Raw genomic sequence first — 12,590 nt, forward strand, 5'->3', positions numbered from 1 at the left:
ATTATCTTGTTGAAAAATGCAGGGTCTTCCCTGAAAGAGATGACGTCTAGATGGGAGCATATGTTGGTCTAGAACCTGAACATAGTTCACTGCATTAATGGTGCCTTTCCAGACATGCAAGCTGCCCATGCCACAAGCACTCATGCAACCCCATACCATCAGTGATGCAGGCTTCTGAACGGAGTGTTGATAACAACTTGGGTTATCCTTGTCCTCTCTGGTCCGGATGACATGGCGTCCCAGTGTTCCATAAAGAATTTCAAATCGTGACTCATCTGACCACAGAACAGTCTTCCATTTTGCCACACTCCATTTTAAAAGACCCCTGGCCCAGTGCAAACGTCTGAGCTTGTGGAGCTCGCTTAGAAATGGCTTCCTCTTTGCACTGTAGAGTTGCAGCTGGCAACGGTGGTTGGCACGGTGGATTGTGTTCACTGACAATGCTTTCTGGAAGTATTCCTGAGCCCATTCTGTTATTTCCTTGACAGTGGCATTCCTGTTTGAAGTGCAGTGACGTTTAAGGGCCCAGAGATCACGAGCATCCAGTACTGTTTTACGGCCTTGACCCTTATGCACAGCAATTGTTCCAGATTCTCTGAATCTTTTGATGATGTTATGCACGGTTGATGATGATAACTTTATCAAAAAGTAACAAAAAGTATTTGCCATTTTACGCTGGGTAACACCATTCTGGTATTGCTGCACTATCTTTCTGTGCAACAATGGTGGAATTGGTGATTCTCTTACCATCTTGGCTTCAGAGAGACCCTGGCACTCTGAGAAGCTCTTTTTATACCCAATCATGTTGGCAATTGACCTAATTAGTGTTAATTGGTCTTCCAGCTGTTCGTTATATGCTCAATTTCCTTTTTCCAGCCACTTATTGCTACTTGTCCCAACTTTTTTGGGATTTGTTGACACTGTGAAATTTTGAATCAACATATTTTTTCCTATAAAATGTTACATTTACTCAAATAAAACTTTTGATCTGTTATCTATGTTCTATTACGAATAAAATATTGACATTTGCCATCTCCACATCATTGCATTCAGTTTTTATTCACAATTTGTTTAGTGTCCCAACTTTTTTGGAATCAGGTTTGTACATAGGTTCACTTTAGTTATGCAATTACTGACTGTTTCCCTCCATACATTGTTATTCCACTTTCTCCCATTTAACAATGGTTAGGACCCCCACAGGACCACTAAAAACCAGGTATGATTTGGGAGGTGGATCATTCTCAGTGCTGCAGTGACCATGATGTGCTGGTGGTGAGTTTTCAAAACATTGTGTCCATTCATTGTCCACTCTATTACACACTCTTAATTTGTTAATCCACCTTGTAAATGTAAAGTCAGAGAAAGTAGCTCATCTGTTACTGAAGAGTTTAGGTTGGTCATCCTCTAGTGCTTTATCAGGGGATACAGGACACTGTTGGCTGGATATTTTGGTTGGATTATTCTCACCCCTGCAGTGACACAGAGGGTTTTAAAAACTCCAGCAGCTGTGCTGTTTCTGCTCCAGTTTTACCTACATAACACATACAAAATGCCATCAGCACAACAGTGTCACTGAAGCGCTTAGAATGATCCACTACCCAAATAATACCTGATCTGTGGTGGTTCTGAAAATTGAAGAACAGAGTGAAATGGGGATAAGAAAGTATGTGGAAAAACAAGAGCATGGTCTGTAATTGTAAAACTACAAAATGCTCCTGTATGGTAAAAGGAGCTGATAAAATGGATAATGAGTGTAGATACAAGTTGTCGATACAAAACAGAGCTTATAAAGTAGCCGGTGAGTGTATATCTTTGAGGATGAATGTGGTTGCCTCCTAATTTTTCGGCTGGTTGATGCCAAATGGGCCATAACTAGCACTGCTAAAATTATAACGGGGTGGGCAGGGTTAGGGAGATAAACCAGAAATGACTTCAAGAAGAAAAGGGAAGGACAGCAGAATGCATTTTGGTTAATGAGGATGGTGATTGTACACTACAGACAAAATGGCTTTGAGTATTGTAAGCCATTAACGTCACACCCTACAGCCCATTAGGTCCACTCTCAGGCCTCCATCACATGGCCTAATCCTGAAAAGTACTTTTGTTAAGTGCCCACTGACTGAGAAAAGTCAACTGCTTTCATTAATACAGCCAATTGAAGAGTAGTGCTTGATGATTCACACCTCCAAGCCACATCTATGTCCTAATGCCTTCTCAAGTTATAGAAAAAGTTATTCCAATGCAAACAGTGGCCCAGTGAACACTATTTGCAGTAGTGTGAAGCAATAATATTTAAGACATACTCTGTAATTTATGGTGGTTAACTAATGTATCCTGCCGGAGGCTTAAAATAGACCATTTTAATCCTAAAATATATGAATATGCTGGAGGCCTCAGATGTGTATCCAGTTATTTAGAAATAGCTTCTTAACCGGCTTTTCACCTGAATTATTAAAGTGTCCTCTATCTCCTTAATAATTATTTAAACTTCAGTAAGTCTGTAGCAGCCTGCCAAAAGCAAACTGTTATGGGAAAACTAAAATATCACACACATTCTAATGTAAAACACAAAGAATAGAGACTTTAGTTTTGCCATAATATAATATGGTATTAGCAGGCACTTGCACAGACTAAGGCTCAAGGGAAGAATGCAATGTGTAAGTGGCAGTTGCTGTTAATCAGAAAGACTTCTTTTGCATTCTTGTGAAGAATTAAAGGTTACGTTCAAGATTTTAATCAAAATAAACACTTTTTTATATGAAATTCAGAAGATGTTTCCTCACCATTTGCTGCCCTCCAGTCTGGTATAATGTGTTTATGAAACTCCAGAATCATTAAATAGCTAAAAAAAAAAAAAGGTCTCAGTCCAATATGCTAGGATTTCTCTCTGTGCTCACAGCAGATAAAAGGCATCTGGAGTTGTTTAGACAACAGAGAGACCTTCAAAGATGGAAAAATAAGAACCCAGATGAGGATATTGCTCTATTTCCATCTGCATAGGTAGGTAATATTTTGCCATATATTGACATATCACATTCGGGAGGCCACTGCATGAAAGTAAACACAAGACTGAACGTTCTACAAAGCTAAAACACCCAGATTACCAACTTTCTGTGGTAATTCAAACAGTGTATAAAAACGTACAGACATGTTCAACTTCAGACACGTGCACACAACAGTCATTATTTCCCTCAAACATGCTGTTCCACCTTAAAAGATGCTGAGCTTCTGAACATAAAATAGTGAGAACTGCAGTTCCTCAGATTCACTGATGTTACCTTAAAAGGAGCAATCTGTAGTATATTTACTGTACTTAGTCATAGATAAAGGAAACAGTCAAAGCTAAAACCCTGCTGCCTCTCACAGCATTGCTAAAGAAGTATATTCTCCTTGAGAAGTGCCCAGTCCAGAGCGGAGCTCATATGATTCCGCCCCCTGAGGTCCTGTGTGTAAACCCTCCCTCTGTCCATTTTACAGTCCACCGTGTGGCCAGGTCTTCAAACAGTGTCTCACAGCCTTGCAATGACCAAGTGAACATATTTAATGTTATATTTTACCAGACCAAAAAGCCCTATTCCCCTTCTAAAAATCTCCATGACCGAAGATGGAGTAAAATTAAATGATTGGACGTGTTTGAAAAGTGGAGGCAGTTTATAAGCAGCAACCCTACTGAATAGAGCCAGAGCTGGCTAATGAACAGGTAACAGCAAATCATTTCTGAAAACAAGAGCAAAGAGAATCTAGGCAAGCCTAGTTTAGCCGGACAGCCATTAGCCATATAGCCATGTTACAGAGGTTTTTCTGGCATTTCAAAAACAGGAAATTTTCTGTTCATACAAAGCTACAAGACTGAAGCAACTCGTTTACCAGAAAGCAACAAGATAGCTAACATTTTAACTATTTATGCTCTGTTCAACTCATGTCAGAAATTGGGAAATACCACAAAGTCGTATTTACCACTGGTAAACCAAGGATTCTAGATGATGAACAAGTTTACGAGATGTGTTGTATATTGTGGCCTTTTACCTCTTCCCCTGGAGAAAATGGCAAATATGCATTTGAATAGTTGTATTATTATGCATGTTTTCTGTAATTAAAGGACAAATATTTTGATCCGATTTGTTATTACTCAAAAACTGTTTAGTTGTTATTTAATGATAAATCACTTTTTTGGGGACATTTTGTGTACAGTGTCAGTATGACAGAATGCAGTGACCCCTCTCTGACCCCTTGAACATGCATATTTACGTCCCAAAAAGAGTACTTGTCCAGGGAAAAGAGGACCTCTGGTCATCGCCAAACGTTAAGTTTGTACAAACTAGAATGTTTAATATGGCTGAATTAAAGGTTCCTACTCGCGCTTGCGTGTTTCAGAATTAGGTGTCAGTCAGTCAGTAAGCGCATATGCCTCTTCGAGGCCAGCCCAGCAGGCGGTCCGGCAAAATATAGAAGTAAAGACGTTTTAAAGAATTTGGTGCAGATTCATGTGTGTCCGTGGTGTGTGAAATCAAGCTTGGTAATACACAGCATAAACATGTGTTTCCCTGGTAGGTAGTGTTAGTGAAATGAAGTACAATTGATCATGTGTTCTAAATGGATAAAATGGGAAATAAGAAGTGTTTCAAAACAAGTTTTGTTTATAAATCCTAGTGCTAGCTTTAGCTTCGCATGGGTGTTTAAGGTGGAAATGAGTATTCAGTAAGAAGCTAGAGAACAAATCAAATAAGTATCTTAAACTGACCCATTTAATGTGGAACTAAATGCTTGAATATGAAAATTGTGAATAATTCGTTGAATGATTTATATGGATAAAGTGGAATAACAGTTGCTTCAAAAGCTATAGAGTTAGTTTCAGCTCTTAAGGTGGAACAGAGAATTCAATACGCTGATGAATAACACACATTAAGACTCGTAAACAGACACATGTAAGATGGAATGAAATGTTTGACTACAAAAATTGTTGATAAGGTCTGCCTCCTAAATGACATTTATGGTGCTCGAGCTTCATGTTTACATTTATGCATTTGGCAGACGCTTTTATCCAAAGCGACTTACAAAAGAGGATCTAACATTCGAACTACAGCACAAATTATACAAAATACCTTACATTAAGTGCAATATGCAGGAAGTAATAAGTGCATTAAAGAAAGACATTCAGTGCAAAAGATACTCTCGGAAGAGCTGGGTTTTCAATGATTTCTTGAATGCAGAGAGGGTTTCTGTTGCTCTGATAGTGCTTGGAAGCTCGTTCCACCAGCGTGGTACCAGAGATGAGAATAGCCTCGACTGACCTGTACGGGGGGTTGGTCGTGTTAGTAGGCGCTCCTTTGAGGAACGGAGAGGGCGGGCGCTAACGTATGGTTTTAAGAGTCTATTGAGGTAGATGGGAGCAGAACCAGTGAATACTCTGAAGGCCATCATTAGTGATTTGAATTTGATGCGAGCAGCTAAGGGTAGCCAATGCAGCTCAACTAATAGGGGCGTGACATGTGCTCTTTTTGGTTGGTTGAAGACCAGGCGTGCTGCCGCATTCTGGTTTGTGACCATTCTGTTTGGAGAGGAGGGGCAGGAGGTAGACAGCTCTCTCCACTGTTTGGACTCTGTATTATAGTTCCGATTTTAAACACTTGGTGTCAATATTACAGATTGCTCCTTTAATAAAAATTATTTGCTTTTCTTCTGTTTATCTGGAGGTTGGGACCTTGTTTTGAGGATTTCACTGCATTCAAGACAAGAATATGTCAGGTTCTAATGTTGGATGACAAGTTCTGGATCACAACTTCTACTCCAACACTTCAGCACAATCCAAATCCGTCACTTCCATCATAGCCCAATGTTGGTTTGGTTGTTAGCACCCCTTTAGCCCATTTTGCAGTGGGCATGATGGCCATAAACATATGTGCAGCTAATGCAACATGTCCCATTCTGTCAGTTAGTGCTTTTTTATACAGACTGTGTTTGCACTAATGAAGCTGTGTCCAAAATAGGAGCACCTTAAATCAGCTGAATTCGTTAATCAGAAATCAGAGGAAAAGAGAGATGTAAAGTTAGGAGTCATGCCCAGGGACTGTTAAAGGAATACTAGGTAAGACTGGGTTTTTGCTCCTGGGGCTCCCCCTATTGTAGTTCATTTTTACAACTCTATACTGAAATCAAAGGGGAGGGAAGTAGGGGTGGTTACCTACCCTCCTCCAAAAGTTTCATTTTGCAGTTTTTGCAATGACAGAGGAGCTGTCGACATGATTAGAGGTCGGTGGAGCGTTACCATAATTTTGAAGCAAGTCATTTTAATGTAAAAATATTACATAGTGTTCCTATAAAGCAGTTATATAATGACTTAACCAGGGGCTCATCATTTATCAGTGTGTTCAAAAATAGTCCACCTAAAACTCTCCTTATAAGAGCCGTCTTTTCAAAGGAAATCAAAGGTGATTCTTCTGTGATTTTGCTCTTTAGAACCCTTTGGAGTACCTTTATTCGTAAGAGTCCATGCCTGTGTGTTACATAAAAGGACATTCAAGAAAAGGATCCACAGAAAGGCATCCCCACAGTGATTAACTTCTCTCAAGAGGAGAGACCGTAGGACATCAAAATAGGCCTCCCTGGAGCTACTTACAAGAGCATAGTGAAGTAGTACTGCTGCCATGCATCTCCAGAAGTCTGCAAAGCTACAGAATTGCCCAAAAAAAAGCCCCAGGGAGACATCAAGAGGGAGAGCACAGAGAGCAAACATGACCGCACACAGTTTGAGGCTGTCATCATGAAGCGCTCTCTGAAACCTCACAGGCATACAGCGGTAGCTCAAGCTGCCATGTGGACTATGTGGCAGCAAGCTAGGGCTGAAGTATATAGACGAAAATATTGGGATTTTTGTGACCACTACTGTGACAATTTGTGACAATTTAGTCATCAGCCATTCCACATTTTAGGTACAACTCCCCCAGTCAGGCAAAACTAACAAGCTAGACAAGAAATCCACAGCTCAACATGCTTGGAGGAGAACACTAACAGCCCAGTTCTGCTGCATGAGCCAACCCGCCCCTATATTGGCTAGCAGGGTGCTCAGTTATAGAGGAGAAAGGAGAACATCCTACATACTCTGAGAAAACAAGGCCGATTGTGCTGTCTTAGAGTCCTGGCTCTGAATCGCTGAGGCATCACCAGGGATTGAACTAACAATTCAAACTGCAATCATTTTCTTTACGTTAATCTCCAGGTCTGTTTTTTTTTTTTTTGGCTGAGAAGACTGACATATCTGCTTTTTCTGGCTTAAGTCTTGAATGCTGAAAATGGTGTGCCAGATTGCCATCTGGCTGGGGTTGTGAGGTCACTAAGGAGAAATTTCAACACTAAAAAGAAAGTGTAGCACACCAATGACATTCATATATACAGTCTTTGAAATGATGAAAAATAAGCCATGAAAGACAGCCACATGCAGAGAAGAACAGGTATTGTCACTGTCACACAGTTCTGGTGTCCTGGGATTGTGTGTTTGAGTCCTGCTCCAGGTCACTGTCTGTTAGGAGTCTGATGTGTTCTCCCCATGTCTCTGTGCTCTCCTCATATGCTGTTAATTCCCACAGTCATGACCAACCATGACCCTAAACTGAATAAATTGTTACAGACAATAAATGAATGATTTTGGTTTGACACAATTTTTTTGATCACATACACAGCATTAATGGTTTGGTTGCTTTTGACTGATCAGAATCCTCTTGAAAACGCTTTGGACCTCGATGTTAAGTGAAAAACCCCCCATTTATACCGTGTTAAGACTATGTTCCTGAAAATGTAGGTCAGAAGTAAACTTACAGCTTGTGGGATTCAAAATCATATGTCAAATCATAATTTCACAAAACATTGGTTAAAAGCACTCATTTCACAGACCAGATAAATAGCAACTATATAGACAAATGCATCATGACATTTTTAACAAAAACTGAACCCTTCCAACAACATTATTTTGTAAAAATAATTTTGTCTGTAACCGCTTATCCAGTTCAGGGTCACGGTCACAGTGGGTCCGGACCCTACCTGGAATCATTAGGCGCAAGGCAGGAACACACCCTGATGAGGCGCCAGTCCTTCACAGGGAGACACACACTTACAAATTCACTCACTCACACCTACGAACACTTTTAAGTCACAAATCCACCTACCAATGTGTGTTTTTGAACCGTGGGAAGAAACCGGAGCACCCGGAGGAAACCCACGCGGACACAGGGAGAACACACCAACTCCTCACAGACAGTCACCCGGAGCAAGACTTGAACCCACAACTTCCAGGTTCCTGGAGATGTGTGACTGCGACACTACCTGCAGTCACTAAGGGCATTCTTAAACCTAAACACTTTATAGTCACTGTCAAAACCGGACAAGCAAACAAGCAGTGCTGCTTAAATGTGGAAATGGCTAAAATTAGTTTTTTGTTCTGTGGTTTGTGGCCATTATATATCATCCATCAGACAGATTTTTTGTTGGGTGATAAAAACCCTTCTAGTGCATCTACTGAGCTGGAGAAAAAGCTATTTATTGTTGCTCTTGCACTTCCCACAGTTGTTCCTCAGTGCCTACACTTCTGCCACTGATTTATAGCATCAGCTATATTCACACTCTCCATCTTTTTGTGTTTATTTTTGCCTGGATTTAAAATTATGCCCAACACAAGCCTGCCTTCACCTTAACTGGGAACACTTGAATTAGATAATCCATTACGCAGTGTGTTTCCCCTTAAGCAGGCGTCTATCATACAACACACAACAGGGGGTTCCATGAGATATAACCTTCAGTTTTTATAAAATATATCTTTGTTGCATTCTCACAATGAAGGTGTTCAGATCTGAAGTAAAAAAAGTGAAGGCTGATTTGCTTCTTGCTTTACATGTTGTTTATCTGATGGGGTCAGTTTTGGTACTCAACCGGGTCTTGCACTGTTATCATGGTTTTACCCCCACCCCCGTTTTTTTCTTTTGATTTTACCTGTTCTTATTGCAGTGAAGTGTCATCTATCTAACATATTTAATGACTGTTTTTAACTGGAAATGAAATTAACTTCTGCCCATTAATGTACATCTGCTGTATAACTCTAAAATAGACACAATACACAAGTATAAACACAAACAATGCATGTTTCCATAAAAATCTAAAGCAAATTATATAAATTGATTCTGCCGTTTGTTTCAATTCAAGATCTCAAGATACTACAGAGCTCTGATTATGGGTCTTTTATTTCTACACATTGTACAAAGTCAGAAGGTATTGTGTGTAAATCTGTAGTGGATATTAGCACTAGAAGTAGCCTAACTATATTAAATTACAAAATCAACTGGCAGACCATTGATTTTTCTTTAACCATGTTCAGCCTTATTGATATCTAGAATATATTTTTTGTCTATTTGTGTTCATTGTTAACATCAGTTCTGCAAAGTAGAAGCCAGCACGAGCTTGCCTTCACCTTAACTGGGATCCCTTTGGGGTTTGGATTAGATAAACCATTACGCAGTGCGCTTTACCCCGCGCGAGGGGCTGTCATACTCCACAGAGCAGGGGGTTCCGCGTGAAACAAGCTCCAAAACGAGAGCACGAGCGGTTCCGTGAATTCTGGATTTTGAATTTTGATGCGAGCGCAACCTGGTGCATTAGGCGCAACACGATCTCGCGCGTGCAGTCTCCGGGAAAACAGAATTATAATAATTAATAAACTCACCTGCAGGCTCGTGCACGTCGTCCCACATGTGCTCGTGACAAGGCACAACAGGTTGTGATGAAGGGAAAAGAAAAGAAGGGGAATCGTTCCCTACACGAGAGACGGAGTAAATAAAAGTGCACGGTTAAGCCATCCTTGTGCAATAGACCAGCGCGATTCCCTTATGATCTGCGCGCTCTTCAGAGGTCTTCTACCGCGAAGTGATGAGGAGACCCCGCTGAAGCGCGCTCACAGCTCGCGATGGAGGCTGGACGCTGCTGACCGCGCGCACAACTCCAGCTCGGCGCGCGGGGACTTGTGATGCAGAGAGAGAGAGAGAGAGCACGAGCGCACGACACTCTCTTTCTCTCTTTCTCTCTCTCTCTCTCTCACACACACACACATACTCTCTCTCTCTCTCTCTCTCTCTCTCTCTCTCTCTCTCTCTCTCTCTCTCTCTCTCTCTCTCTCTCTCATGCATACACAATACACACAACATGCCAGAATATTTAGTAGCGCAAGTAGCTCCTCTATAATACAAAAAAAAAAAAAAAAAAAAACAGAAATGTATGGGTCACTAACACACACACGCACACGCACACACACACACACACATTGCATGCATAATGTGTTCAAATATACACACTTAATGCCTAGATTCTGACTTGCCATAGATCGACTGCACTGATTGAATACGCTCAAATGATGTTTAACCCATGCCTGTTGCACTAAAGAAAAATAAACCCTAGAAAATGTAAACCCCCATATATTTATAGATTTGAGAATAAATATAGGCCAGTTTTAGTTTGTTGAAGGAACCATATCCCAGGTATTAATGTCAATGTTCTTTTATGTTTCAAGGACATTTCTGTAATGTCCCAGAATCCTTCATGGGACATCTATTCTTACAGCGTCATAAAAAACACAAGAGAATGTATCTGTCATTTTATGTCCACTGAATGTCAAACATCAGGCAGTTCCAGGCTGGTAGCCACCTGTCAGCGGCAAGGAGGATGTGCTCCCGCAACCAGATCCAAGAGCTCCAGCAAACCGCAAGCCACACATGAAATGCAAGGAGGATGTGCACCCCTGGCAGTCACCAACAGCAACTGGTGGCAGTGTTAGCAAGCCGCTACCCACCAAGCAGTGACAATGACAACATGCTCCCTCAGTCAACATAGCAACAGCCAGCGGCAGCAACAACAAAACAACCACTGGCAACAATAACAGACTCCGTCCAAACAAACTGGCAAAGACTGGCAAGTTTGTTTCATCACGTGTACTCTGGCCTTAACAACTGAACTCATTTTAACCCTAAACCTGACACTAATCATAACACTGACCCTAACACTGTCCATAATTAAATCAGCTACAACAAAAATGTATTAAAATTGATACATAAGCTCCAGGGAAGGCATCAAAAAATGTGTGACTGACATTGCACTGTTGTAAAAGAAGAATGAAACTCCCTGGCTGCTAACAAATGCCAAAACAGGTGGTGCCTTATGGTCACTGTGTGGAGTGGTCAGGGTGCTAGGAACAACAGTGGCCTCGTTTTGACAGAGCACAAAAGTGAGGAGTTTGTACACTGCTGTCAGAGCCTGCTAAGCAACTCCAAAACAATCCTGACAGTAGCAGCATCCAGTCTGTGACCTGGTTTTGTCTCGTTCGCATCGGAGGATTTCACACTTTCGTCATCTCCCTGACCAGTGTGTCACGGTACCAGGCTCTAACACGACAGAGTAGCAAATAAAAAAAATAAAAAATCAAAACACCTGACTTGAGACACACATCAGTGTGGAGTGAACTTGATCATCTCACAAAGCAAAGCTCTCTGGGCTCAATAACAGTTGTGGCACAGAGCTATTAATATGTCTTGCAGTAAACATGCTGTTACATAACCCGCTATAACGGTGAGAATACAGCATATCCTCCATGGTATATAGACTACAGAAGCAGGTTTGAGAAGCACTGCTGGAGTTTCGCTGCTCAGCATGGCTTATTACAGCAGTCATCAATTGTGGAGGGCAGGAGTTGGTGAGTTCTCTCCACTCTGAGATCACATATAAAGAGGCATTTTTTTAAACCAAATCTTTTGTCCACATACGAACTTCATTTTGGAAAAGTCTGTCCGGGTGAAGATATTTAGAATCTGTTTTCACTTTTGTCGTTGTAACATCAGGAGTGTGAATGTCAGGTCCTTTGTCTTCATAGTGTGCTTTTGTCTCTTGGGTCTATTTGTGCATTTGCAGCCACAGTCAAAATAGAGCTTGCTTTAACATTGTTTACAGGACTTTTTACACACACAGTTACAATGTCAGTTGTGGATGAGACACAGTTCAACACTGCATATGTGCCAAAAATCACTATTTAAAAAAGTTTGAGAAGCAACGCTGCCTTTGAGGCAGAAGAAACGTAATTAAGGCGGGTATCATGAATGTGACTGGTTAAAACACATTGGGTGGAAATTTTGGAATTCTGTGCTACAAACTGGTAAAGCTTCACATAGACGCCCATGTTTGCCTGCACTGACCGCCAAGAAATGTCTTTGGAAGAACAAAAAATTCTTTCAGTATTTTGTTTCAATTGAATAGAGGATAATGTGACTGCCTCAAAGGAAGTTGCAGAATGTTATGCCAGGCTGCCTCCGAGGCAGGTTCTGAAGAAATACTTTCCTGTTCATTTCAGTTATGACTGCTGCCTCTAAAGGAGCTACAGAATGTTACACAATAACACTCTGCTTCCTCTGAGTTCAGTTCACTTTTACTTCTGTTCTATGTCGTGCTCTCGGGTGTCGACCAGAGGATGCTGGGACCCCCTTATAATGTTTCTAATCATGTGCTGAGGGAGTTTTCAGTATTTTGTTTTGTTTAAATGGAGGATAATGACACTGGTGCCTCTGAGG

At 41.0% G+C, this 12,590-nt stretch overlaps 1 protein-coding gene across 1 annotated transcript in view; it reads right to left on the minus strand.

Annotated features, from left to right (window-relative positions):
- The window catches only part of trpc4a (transient receptor potential cation channel, subfamily C, member 4a), a 47,667-nt gene extending 37,759 nt beyond the window's left edge, over positions 1–9,908 (minus strand). Inside the window, exon 1 of the mRNA XM_066651348.1 lies at positions 9,707–9,908. The gene's annotated coding sequence lies outside the window, so the exon portion shown is untranslated. The remainder of the gene's footprint in view (positions 1–9,706) is intronic.
- Positions 9,909–12,590: the final 2,682 nt, after the last annotated feature.

This window comes from Hoplias malabaricus, chromosome 18, assembly GCF_029633855.1.
Source record: "Hoplias malabaricus isolate fHopMal1 chromosome 18, fHopMal1.hap1, whole genome shotgun sequence".
Taxonomy (NCBI): domain Eukaryota; kingdom Metazoa; phylum Chordata; class Actinopteri; order Characiformes; family Erythrinidae; genus Hoplias; species Hoplias malabaricus.